This window comes from Mobula birostris, chromosome 13, assembly GCF_030028105.1.
Source record: "Mobula birostris isolate sMobBir1 chromosome 13, sMobBir1.hap1, whole genome shotgun sequence".
NCBI lineage: Eukaryota > Metazoa > Chordata > Chondrichthyes > Myliobatiformes > Myliobatidae > Mobula > Mobula birostris.
The window spans coordinates 764095-775924 of NC_092382.1; the positions used below are offsets into that span (position 1 = coordinate 764095).

At 45.9% G+C, this 11830-nt stretch overlaps 1 pseudogene; it reads right to left on the reverse strand.

Annotated features, from left to right (window-relative positions):
- Positions 1–868: 868 nt before the first annotated feature.
- On the reverse strand, positions 869–1780 carry LOC140207422 (probable G-protein coupled receptor 139; annotated as a pseudogene).
- Positions 1781–11830: the final 10050 nt, after the last annotated feature.

The window sequence follows — 11830 nt, forward strand, 5'->3', positions numbered from 1 at the left end:
TTCCTTAATGGATCCATTCCAAACATACTCAACATTCCGAAATCCAGAAGTGAAATCAGCAGAACTATGCTGACGTAAAGGAGAAAGTTGATAGACTATGGTATGAACAGCGTATACATTGTACCGACAGTAATATCTACAAAATCAATGCACAATAGTGACGGCAATATTTATGTAAAAGTCCAAAACGCACCAGTACTAAACCCCACTAGAATAATCGGAAAGCTTTTGCCAATTGAGAAGTCATTAAAAGTTATTACCGTTTTTTTGTTACCCACCCCTCCCCGCCAGGCACCCTGGGAAATGAGGAAGAAACGTGCTTTTCTCACAAAGTAATTCCAGTCATCTTTAGAAATAGACTTTTTGCAGATGATAATTGGACCTAGTGCAGGCATTCCCTGGGCAGGTGCACACATCGGGAAATTGATACAAACTCACTCATTGGATACAGGTAAGCACGAATGTTGAACTTTAAATATCTGTAAATGTGAGCGTTGTCTGCTCGTAGCGTGTTAAGGGACGTGCCGATCCGATGCCGGATGCAATCAGTTAAATCTCACCGCGGTGTTGTCTACTGACTGCGAGCACGGAGCAGTCCCGAGCTGATCCTCGGTGCGCTCAGTGTGAATGGCACCCGGTCTCCTTTGACGGCAGTATTTCCGTTCGGTGCTCCGTTTCCTCACCGTCAACGACAAGCCGTTGAGGAGAGCGGGATTTGTTATCGATTGACGTGTGGCGGTAACGGCAGCGGAAATATAGTTAAAAATACAAAAAAAAGGTAGTTTGAGTTTAATAATTGGTAGGAGGTGGAAGTCGCAGGCTGCAGTTGCCGAAGTGTCTGTTCCGGATCTGGGTCTCGATCGGGCTCTCAACCACTCTCGCAGCTGCCGCTCTCTCCGCTGACCGCCAGTTCCGTAGTGTCAAGACGAAAAAAAGAACTACGAGCTTCGATCTGTTGTTTATTAATTAGTTGAATAATTGACGAGAACGGATATTTCGCTGTGCTGATGAACTGCTCTCTGAACCTGGACTGAGTTACCCCATAAATAAACGTGTTTGTGCAGCAACTTAATATTATCAGCATGTATCCAGTGTGTTGAAATATATATTTCGAATCGTTGTAACTATTCTGAACCAATCCAGCAATGGTGTAATAAAGGAATTCGGCAACTTTTACTGACCACAGGATGATGAAGCTTCCGGAGATGGTGAGGAGACAGATCACAGACCTCCTCTTGCTCTCCATCTCCGGGTCACTGCGGTTCTCCGCCTTGCTCTAACCCCTCAGCCCCTTACGGACGCGACTGGTCACCAAAATGTGTCTGACTGTCAGAGCGTTGAACAGCAGTATTAACACGAACGGGAGTAATGGCGCTAGAACGGTAGAAAGCCGGCTACATCCCACCCACCTGCGATCCGTATAGTAACTCGATTTACGAATGCAGCCCCAGGGTATATTATCAATTACTTTCATTGGTCGATACATAAAGAAGTAGGGCACATTTTTAAAACAGAAAAGAACGCCGGTTGTTGACAAAGCTACAGCCGCAGTTTTCCCGGTGCAATATTTTGCTTTGAGCTTCTGGCAACAGATGTCGGCAAACCGATCAAACGTAAAGGTGACAGTGAACCAGACAGAACAGTCTGTGGCAGCCCTTAAGGGGACATAGTTCACACTGCATACGGCGGTGATGTCCAGAAACGTCCCGGGCAAGTAATAATTAAAGACCTGCCCCAATATAACCTGAAAGATGATGGTCAGTAGATCCGCCGTTGCCATGGCCACCAGGTAGCGAGTGGTGCAGGTGGAGAGGCCGCACTTTCCCCGGGACAGGATCACAATCGCCACTAAATTCACTGGAGAAACAGCAGAAATAATGAGCGAATTACTATCCCGCCGCCACACGCGTCTCAGCGCAAGAGAAATGCACAGGTGTAAAGTGGGACTCGTAGATGCCTCGTACAATTACATGCTGGGTGAATGGTAACAGTACTCGGTCCAGGAAGAGGAGCAGGGTTTGGGAAGGAGGCATTGTCAACGAATCGGGGAATATTCTTTAGTTAGGAGAAATCATTACAAATCTCCAACCATCAAGTTTTTGACATCTATGAAGCTTGGATACATCGGAAATTTCTGATCGACGATGTTTGCTGCGTTGCTTTCACATACATTCTGGAATCACCCCATGCAGCGAAGCCCCGTTCCCTCCACCTCTGTCTCCCGTTCACATGTCTTCTCCTCCTCCCCAACTCCCGTTTGCCATCCGCGTACAGCGACCTCTGTTGCTTCGCTTCTTTAAAATTCTGCAACTACGCTTGACTGCGGTCGATTGCAATCAGGAAGTTCTAATTCCCGATTTGAAATGATTTTCATGTATTTTGAACGCTAGTGTTTAAACCATCCAGTTTCCATAGGAAAGCCAATGTATATTTTTCAAAATATTTGCTCTTTGAGGGGTTGCTCCAGAATTACTGCAGCATTATTGTAAATGCCGCAAGGCTTATCGTTCCAGAGCGGAGTATCGTATTTACCTTATCCCGTCCGACTCCAACAGACACTGCTGGGTTGGCTCTTAACTCCCTCTTCACTACACGTATCGTAGGACATGGAAACAAACTCTGGTGCACTAAAACGCAAACAGACCCTTGTTTGAATTTTGGAATTTCACGATGGCTGGGAGTCTAACTCACAAGTGATGCCTACCGTTCTCCGCTGAATCTCGCCGGCGACCCGCTTCCGCGATCCCGTCCAACTTGAAGCAAGTTTTTGAAAACGCAGCGCAATAGGATTACTCTGAATGTGAAGCACGTTACGCTATTGATTCAGAGTATCACCATGTAGCCCGTAAAGATACCGAGCGCGCTGGATTATCGGAGTTTACTTTGACAGAGGCTTTGCATTGATAAATCACAAATGTCGGTCATGAATCTGCAAAATGGATCTACCTATTCTATCTTCCGCTCTACAGCCGTTTCAACTGCCGGTTTATTCTCAGCCGAGTTCACGGATTGAACACAGAGTTCGTTACAATGTCCGCATCGCACTCACTGATACACCGGTATCACAACGCTGTCGGTAACTGAAAGAGTCCAACGACCGCGCACACAGGACAGCAAATATTAGTTCGCCTTTGTTCTTACCAGGAACACCAATAACGGCAATGATCAAGAAGTATATCTTTCTCACACGGAAAAATGTTTCAAGCATATTGTGTGACAATCAGCCTGTCTTCCAGCTGCCCGGGATCTCGCTGAAGAAACTCTGAGCTGATGAATCTCCACGCTCATTCATTTATACTCGCTCCAGCACACTGAATATTCAATACTACACAAGGCTGACGTGTCTTCCAACAGCTGGGATAAAAATAATCATGATGTCATTCAAGTAAATTCCCAATTGTGATGAGGTATGGATAGCTTGACAAGGAATTGCAAAATCTCAAAGACGATTCATAGTCGGTGAATGTTACCGCGAGAAACGCTCAGACTCACCTCTCAGATTCATGATTGTTATTGTTGACCGTGTCATTCCTTGTCTCCAAGGACACAGACATCAGAGACCAATGTTGTATTGTCATTGGCTGCTCTGTTTCACCCTGAGAATTGTTTCGGTGATAAATCTTACAATAAAATTATATAAAACAGATTAAGTTGTTTGCACGTCCGTGTAATATAGTGAAGGGTCTCAAGCTAATATCGCATCCAGGCTTACGAAGATAGTCAACCCACCAAACCGTTCATCGAATGAATTGCAACACATACAAAATACTGGATGAAGTTAACAGGTCAGGCAGCGTCTGTGGCAATATATGAACAGTCGTCACTCTGGCTGACTGTCGGCACATCAGCTCCAACGACAAAGTATTCCAGTAGCCAGCCGTTTCCATTTCTATCCCCATTGCCGGGCTGACAGGTCTATAACCTCCTCTTCTGCCACGATATGACCAATCTCTCATTGGAGGAGTAACACGTTTTATTCCGTCAGAATAGCCTCCTGTCTTATGGCATGGACATGGATATCTCCATCTTCCAGTATTTCCGTCTCTCCCTTCCCTCTCCTGCAATTCTCCACTCTGTACTCTTACTCTCCTCCTCGTCTGTCTTTCCTCTCCCCCGGATGCCTCTCCTCCGCTTTCTCCCATGGTCCGCTGTCCTCTCCTGTCAGATTTATTCTTCTCACGCACTTTGCCTTTTCCGCCAATTACCTCCCAACCCCTTACTTCCTCACGCTACTCCAATCACCTGACTTCACCTATCACCTTCCGGCTTGTCCTCCTCCCGCTTCCCCAAACATTCTTTTTCTGGCACTTTCCTCCTTTTTTTCTTTATCCAGCTTTGTTCTAGGTTCGCACCAGCAACCTCAACTGCTTATTCATCTCCTGACCGGCTGTGTTCCTCCAGCTCTGGTGCAGCCCGTCACATGTCCGCGCCGGTATGAAGCAAAGTAATTCAATCACCGCACACATGACCCTCGTAATGGCGAAAATGCTTAAACCGGCAGAGCATCGGCATTCATTACGTTTGCACCAACAATGACAATTGTTTTGCAGATGAAAAGCGATGGTAGCGTTGTTGATACTGAGGTAGGTAGACGGATTTACATATTTGACGAACCGACCAGCACTTCCATTGGGAATACTACACAGTATTCTATATTCTGTGGCTTGTTTCTGACGAAGTGCTTATTTATTAAGTGGTCTGAACTGAGTGGCACACAATAAAAGACTTCCACTGTGAGTAGATACTCGTTGCAGTAATAAATCAATGGGCTGTGGGCTATGGGACAAATTTCATTAGATGGATACTGAACGACAGATCGGGATCAATATTGAGGTATGTGGTGATTATCGTCCATGGGAGAGTAGTGCTAGGATATTCACAGAGAGTGACGGGGTTCTTGTGAGTGCTGATTCAGAATCAGAATCAGAATGAGAATCAGAATCGGGTTTATTATCACCGGCAGGTGACGTGAAATTTGTTAACTTAGCAGCAGCTGTTCAATGTAATACATAATATAGCAGAGGGAAAAAACAAATAATAACAAAAAAAAGTAAATGAACAGGTAAATCAGTTGCGTATATTGAATAGATTCTAAACAACGTGCAAAAACAGAAATACTGTATATTAAAAAAACACTGAGGTATTGTCCAAAGATTGTCCATTTAGGAATTGGATGGCAGAGGGGGAAAAGCTGTTGCTGAATCGACGAATGTGTGCCTTCAGGCTCCTGTACCTTCTCCCTAATGGTAACGGTGAGAAAAGGGTACGCCCTGAGTGTAGGAGGTCCGTAATATTGGACGCTGCCTTTCTGAGACGGACAAGGTAATGGAATTTCAAACATCAATGACGGTAGTGATGCGGATTGATAATGTGACTTCACTGACGGGAAAGGTCATGGTGCAGTAGGGTATAATATATACTATTGCATGATTAGCATATGGTAATTTTCTGCTCCCCGTCGGTCAAGGATGTGATTGCAGTGGAGCTGATGCAGAGGTGTGTCGCCAGGAAAATGGAGCTATTCAGATAGCAGTGTCCATATAACCCCAATTCTCATCCACAGTCCCTGTTCACTCATCCAACCAGCCGGCTTGAATCAGTTGCTCCGAGCTTTCACCCTCCCTGCCTAAAGATGACCCTGTTGCATGTTGTACTTAGTTTCTGTTCTCCCTTGCTTCGTGGCCCTTCGTGGCTCGTTATGATGCGGTTTCTGATTAATCTTATCGATCAGTGCTGAATCCTCTCCGCTGTTCTGCTTTACGCCAAAACTCCTCTTCATTTCCTGACAGGATGAGAGAAACATCGATTGACCTAAAAGTATCGTTGCCTAAAAGAAATCGTCCGCCGACGTGAACACACGATCAGAAGCAGCAGGAAACCGATAACTACAGTCCACCGCTCTCAGCGAAGTCTCCGCTCGATGTATCAGCTCCGCGTTCGTCAGCGTTCATCCTCTGAACCGAGGATTCTGCTGCCCGAAAGCTTTGACGGATCTCTAACCCGATGCTGCAATTTCCCGTCCCAGAGCGGCTTACACTTCGAGCTCCCATTTCTCTATATTCAATACGCCGTGTCAAGGTCGTCTTCCTTGTCCACCGCTTGGATGCACGAGCTCTGACCTGGGCTACCGCTTATGAAGACAGCATTTGCAATACATATGAGAATTTCACCGCTGACATGCGCTGCGTCTTCGAAACTTCCGAGATGTGCAGAGGAGGAAGCAGATCTGATACCTCACCTGCGACATGGATTGTGCCGTGCAGTCCAGGAGCCTCGCCCCGGGGTTCGGCTAGAATGGCGGAAGAGCCGCTTGTCCATTCCCATCACAGCCTCTCGGAGCAATTGAAATATGATCTGTTTGCCTGGGAGCTGCCCAATGAACTGCGAAACCTCATCAATCGGACTCTCCGTATTGACAGCGATCTTACGGAGCAAGCCTCATCACCAATGGCTCCAGGACCCACGTTGTTAGGGAGAGATTCTTTAACACCCCCAAGAGTCCGAGCGTTGGTGGAGGAAACAAAAACCTGCGTAGCTAATATTGTGGAGCCGACCACCACCGCATCAAATATCAACCGAGTCGGCTCTTCCCAGCTCCTCATTCCATTACCAGAGCCCGTCTCACTCCTTCTGTCCTTGCCCACAGTCCGTCGGCTCTACAGGCGAAGAAGTCTCTGCTGGATACCGGTGCAGCAGATTACTTTCTGGATCGGACTGTGTGTGTGCAGATTGGACGCCCAACCGAATCTGTCCCTCACGCCATCGACATCGCGGCCATTGACGAACCGTCCTTGGGATCTGAGACAGCCCGGGCGCCCACACAGCTTGTTCACCACGATTCATTCAATTCCTCACCCAGCACTCCTTTCACCTTGTGTTACTCTTGGATCCCCACTCAAGACCCTCACTTTGCCCGTGGAGTTGGAGACCCACCTGCCGGAATCCCGGCCTGCAACATCAGTTGACTCCACCCAATAAATCCGTGGAAGCGGAGTGGACCCTGGCCGTCACCAATCCTGCACAGGACTATCACAACTTAGCCATTGCTTTCGGTAACAGAGAAGCAAACGCCCTGTCACCTCACAGACATGACCTCCTTCTGGACATCTCCCATTCCCGCGGCACTCTGTTCTCCCTCACACCTTCGCTGACTGAAACTATCGATGATGGCATGGCCGAAGCGGTAAAGCGCGGCTTCATCTGCCCAGCCGATTGTCCGAACGGTGCAGTATCTTCGTCTCTGCAGTGACAACGGTGGACTCACCAGGATCACCGTAACGATACACAAACCTATGCCCCCATGGACAGCAAATTCACACACACACCGTGTGGTCCAGATCTGCAGAAATCCGATCAACATCCCCCAGGTGGTGGTGTGAAGGGCTGTGTATAGGGGTGGAGTTGGTGGGGGGTGGTGCTGCTGGGGGCTGGTGAATATGGAACACAGCGTTCATAACATCCACTGGGCACAAGGTGATGCACTTCCGACTTTCCAACATTCTAGCCTTTTTCCACGCCTTCATTAATGATTCACTCCGCGATATGCTGCGCAGCTATGATTCCATCTATATCGACAACGTTGTCATCTACTCCAATAACAGAAAGGATAAAGTCATTCAGGTATGTTCAGTTCTACAGCTTCTCCTCTAAAAACCCCTTGTTCGACTAGAAAACCATCTTTTGTGTGAGATGGTGCAGGTGGAACACAGAGACGTGTTGCGGCAGCTGACAGAACTTGTAAATACACATCTGAACCAATCTCACGACAGACGGTAGCCGCAAATTCCCTTCAGTTAACACACTGTACTTCTCAACCATCTTAATGAACTAGCGATTTCACGATTTTCTGAATGATTTGGTTCGTTTAACTGTGAGCCTTGCTGGTACCACACCTTTAAGCTATCCAAGTCCGTCGCCATAAGCCTAAGGGGGGCTGGGGGGTTATGACTGTAACCCAGGAAGAAAAGCAAAGGAATGAAGCTCCTCTAACCTGCATCTTCTCAACAAATGTACTGACCGACGAACACGATTAAACTACCTTATAGATAGATCGTTGTGTCGGAGAGAAATGAGAATTTGCTGCATTTCCCGCTTAACGAAGACACGGCTTACTCAAGACCCGCCGTTTCCGTCGGTAAGACTGAAGGTTTCTCGATACACAGTATGGAATGGACTGCTGATTCGGAGAAGAACAAAGGTCAGGGTTTGTGGTTCAGTACAAACTCTTTGAGTTGCTAAGACGCAGCTGTCTTGTCGCACTCGTGTTTCCCAAAGCTGATACATTTGATGACCAATTACCAAGAGAGTTCTTCTTGCTGTTCCAGTTTACATGCGGACAAATGTCTGCCTCAGGCAAGCACTCGAGGTATTGAATGATATCATCAGCAAACAAGAAGCAGCGGAGCACGAACCTTTCAAATCATTCGTTCGCTTCAATCAGTCTTTAAAATTATTGTCGCCGACTTCAATCAGACTTGTTTGAATAAATTATCCTGCCAATTATCTCCAAAATGTAACCTGCAACTCCAAGGGTCACAACAGATCCAGGTATTGCTATACCACGATTAGCGATACCAACTGTTCCTGGACCACACTTCGGGAAATCTGATCACTTGGCTGTACATCTCCTCCCTGCGTTCAGGAATAAGGAAATCAGAAAGGCTCCGGTGATTAGACAACAGAAGCGTGGCCCCGGGCGGTACACGAACAGCTGTAGGATTGGTTCGAGTCGGTGAACTTGGCCGTGTTTAAGGCGTCATCAAAGGATCGGAATGATCATCACCGTGGTTGTCACGGACTTTATAAAAACAGTCGTAGACGAGTGTGTCCCCACCAAGTCATTCATATTCTTCCCCAGTCAGAACCATAAGATCCGCAAGCTGCTGCGGGCCAAACCTGAATCACTGACAGATGCTCGGCAGTATGGCAGGGCTTGAATGCGATCACTTCCTGCAAAGTGAAGCCAAGCGACATAGATGAAAACAAGGCATTGCTTCCAGATGATCCTAATGCCTTCTAGACAGGCCCTCTGGCCGTCAAGACATGCAGGAACCTTCAAGAACACTCACAGCCCCCGATGAACCTGTCACTGCTGACATGACAGAATCATTCAGGAAGATGAACCAACGGTAAGCATCCGGCCCAGATTGAGTACCTGGGCGAATACGAATGGCGTGTGTTGAGCAACTGTCTGGACTTTTCATCGATATCTTTAATCTCTCGCATAGGCAGTCTGAGGAACATACCTGCTTCAAGCAGGCTTTAATTATACTTGTGCCTCGGAGAAGCCCTTTCCGACCATTGAACACATCCGCACGGAGCACTGTCGCAGGAAAGCAGCATCTACCATCAGTGACCCACACCATCAAGGCCTTTCTCTCTTCCTGCTGCCTCTGTATGGAAAAAGGTATAGGAGCTTCAGAGCCTCCTGCAGCAGGTTCTTACCCCTCAACCATTAGGCCCTTGAACTAGTGGGGATTATTTCAGCCAACTTCCCTCACCCCATCTCCGATCTGTTCCCAGAGGCTGTGGACTGACTTTCAAGAACTCTGTACCTGCTTTTCTTCATATGTATTGCTTATTTATTATTTATTCTTATGTTTTCAAAGTTCAGAACCTGTGGTACATGGGCATAGCCAAGCACACTCGTTTCTCAAATGTTAGGAACCTCCGGACTATTCTAGTGTTGCTTAGTTTAGAAGCTTTCTGAATACCTACACAGATATTGTTGTGTAGCCCTAATTGTTTAGTGCTAGCGTGCAGGGTCTTTTGGTGTGAAACCACTTGTGGGTATTTCTATTGGGACAGAATTTGTCCTGTTCTTGCCCATAGTCTTTCAATTTCTCCTTTTAATTCGACATGTCTCCGGTGTTTTTCACTTATTGATTTCTGAATGTTATATGCTTTTAGAATGGCTATATCTGTTAAGTACGTTGTTCCTGCGTGTTTATGCAGTAATATTGCATCTGGACGATTATTATGGATTCTGCTCTCTACAATCGGTCGTGGTATAATGAGTAGGACTCTGACACTAAAAGTGGAACAGATTGTGTTTATAGTAAGGCATGGTGTCTTTTAATGAGTTTATATTTTAAACCAGCATTTTGGTGAATGATGTTTTTAATTTGATTTTGCCTGTGTATGTCATCAGATTGAGTTAAACTGCTCCAGAGTCATGGAGTATGTTCAACTGTTTCTAGTTTCTTTTGGAATTTCCGGCATTTACCTTGAATTTTTTGGTATTTTGTTATGTATTTTCAATAATATTCTACATCTACATCTACATCTCAGAGCCAGAATTTCGACGCTTCCATGTCGACGTCTAGACATTGATTATGTTTACTGGGTTCATTGTTTATGAAATTCAGAAAATGAATCTCAGTCCTGTACGTACAATGAAACCCGGTTATAACGCGATCGTTTGGCGTTTGGATTTTAGACCTGCTTCTTCTTCAACTTTGCAAAGCGACGCTCGTAACTTTTCTTCGTGAGATTTCCAGCCACGGAGTGTTGGTTCAGGCCTCGTGCATCTTGAGTATGACTTTCAGTCTTGATCGCGTCAAGTGCGTGAAGCTTATCTTTCACAGAAAAAGGTTTTCTTTTTCTAGCAGTTTGTTTCTGCTAGAAAAAGGTCCAGTGACTCACACAAACTGCTGGTGGAACGCAGCAGGCCAGGCAGCATCTGGTCGAGACCCTTCGTCAGGAGTACCGGAAAAAAGAGATAGTAAGGGATTTGAAAATTGGGGAGGGGGAAGGACAGACCGAAAATGATAGAAGACAGGAGGGTGAGGGAAGAAGCCAAGAGCCGGGAAGTTGATTGGCAAAAGGGATACAAGGATGGAGAAGGGGGACTGTGGATTGACATGGACATGTATTGACATGGAGTCCAATGACACATCGTGTTATATCCGAATTCGCGTTAAATCGGGGCGTGCAAAATCGGGGTTTCACTGTATACGGTGACATATAGCTGCTTTGATAATAAATTTACACATCTACTTCAAAGTGACCATTCTGGTTTAAATTTCTCCGAGAAGACCAATTGGTTGCTTACTCCAGAACGATATCCTCCCTATGAAGTGCGGTGATGTTCTCCATTCTCTATCGTACAAACCTTTCCCTCACAAAATGAACTCTTTATCAGCGCATTCGTAGCCTGGAAGCTGGAGATGACAATCAACCCATGCATCGGTCATATGTCTATATGCAAGTTTCCATAATAATTACTATTCACAGCCACCTGCACACATCAAATGATTTGTTGTTCCAACTATCTCAGTGATGAAGAAAATTACGTTAGTAGTTTTAGTAAGGTCAGTAAGTGGAAGAATGTTTACGAAGGACGATTGCTTGATATCGCTTTGCTTAACAATACACTCTATAAAGCACGTTCTCGTTAAAAATGAACTTTGTAATTGAAACGAGATGATAATAAATACATTTTCCGGTCACGTTAGACGAAGTGACTAACTAGGAGGTCGCAGTAACTTATATTGTTTTAGACGCGGGACTCTCCATGGACCTGTGTCGTAGTAGAAAACGGAATCCATGGAGGTACCTGTCTGGCAGTGAAGCACGTTCTCATTACATTTAGATTCTTTAAACAAAAACATTGATTTGATGCGCGAAATTGCAGTTAAATAAGCAAAACATCTTCAAGTACAACAATTAAAGCAGAAATCGATTCCATTTCACCTACCAGGTATTTGTGTGCCTGTGTGTGTGTGTGTGTGTGTGTGTGTGTGTGTGTGTGTGTGTGTGTGTGTGTGTCTGTGTGTGTCTGTGTGTGTCTGTGTGTGTGTGTGTGTGTGTGTGTGTGTGTGTGTGTGTG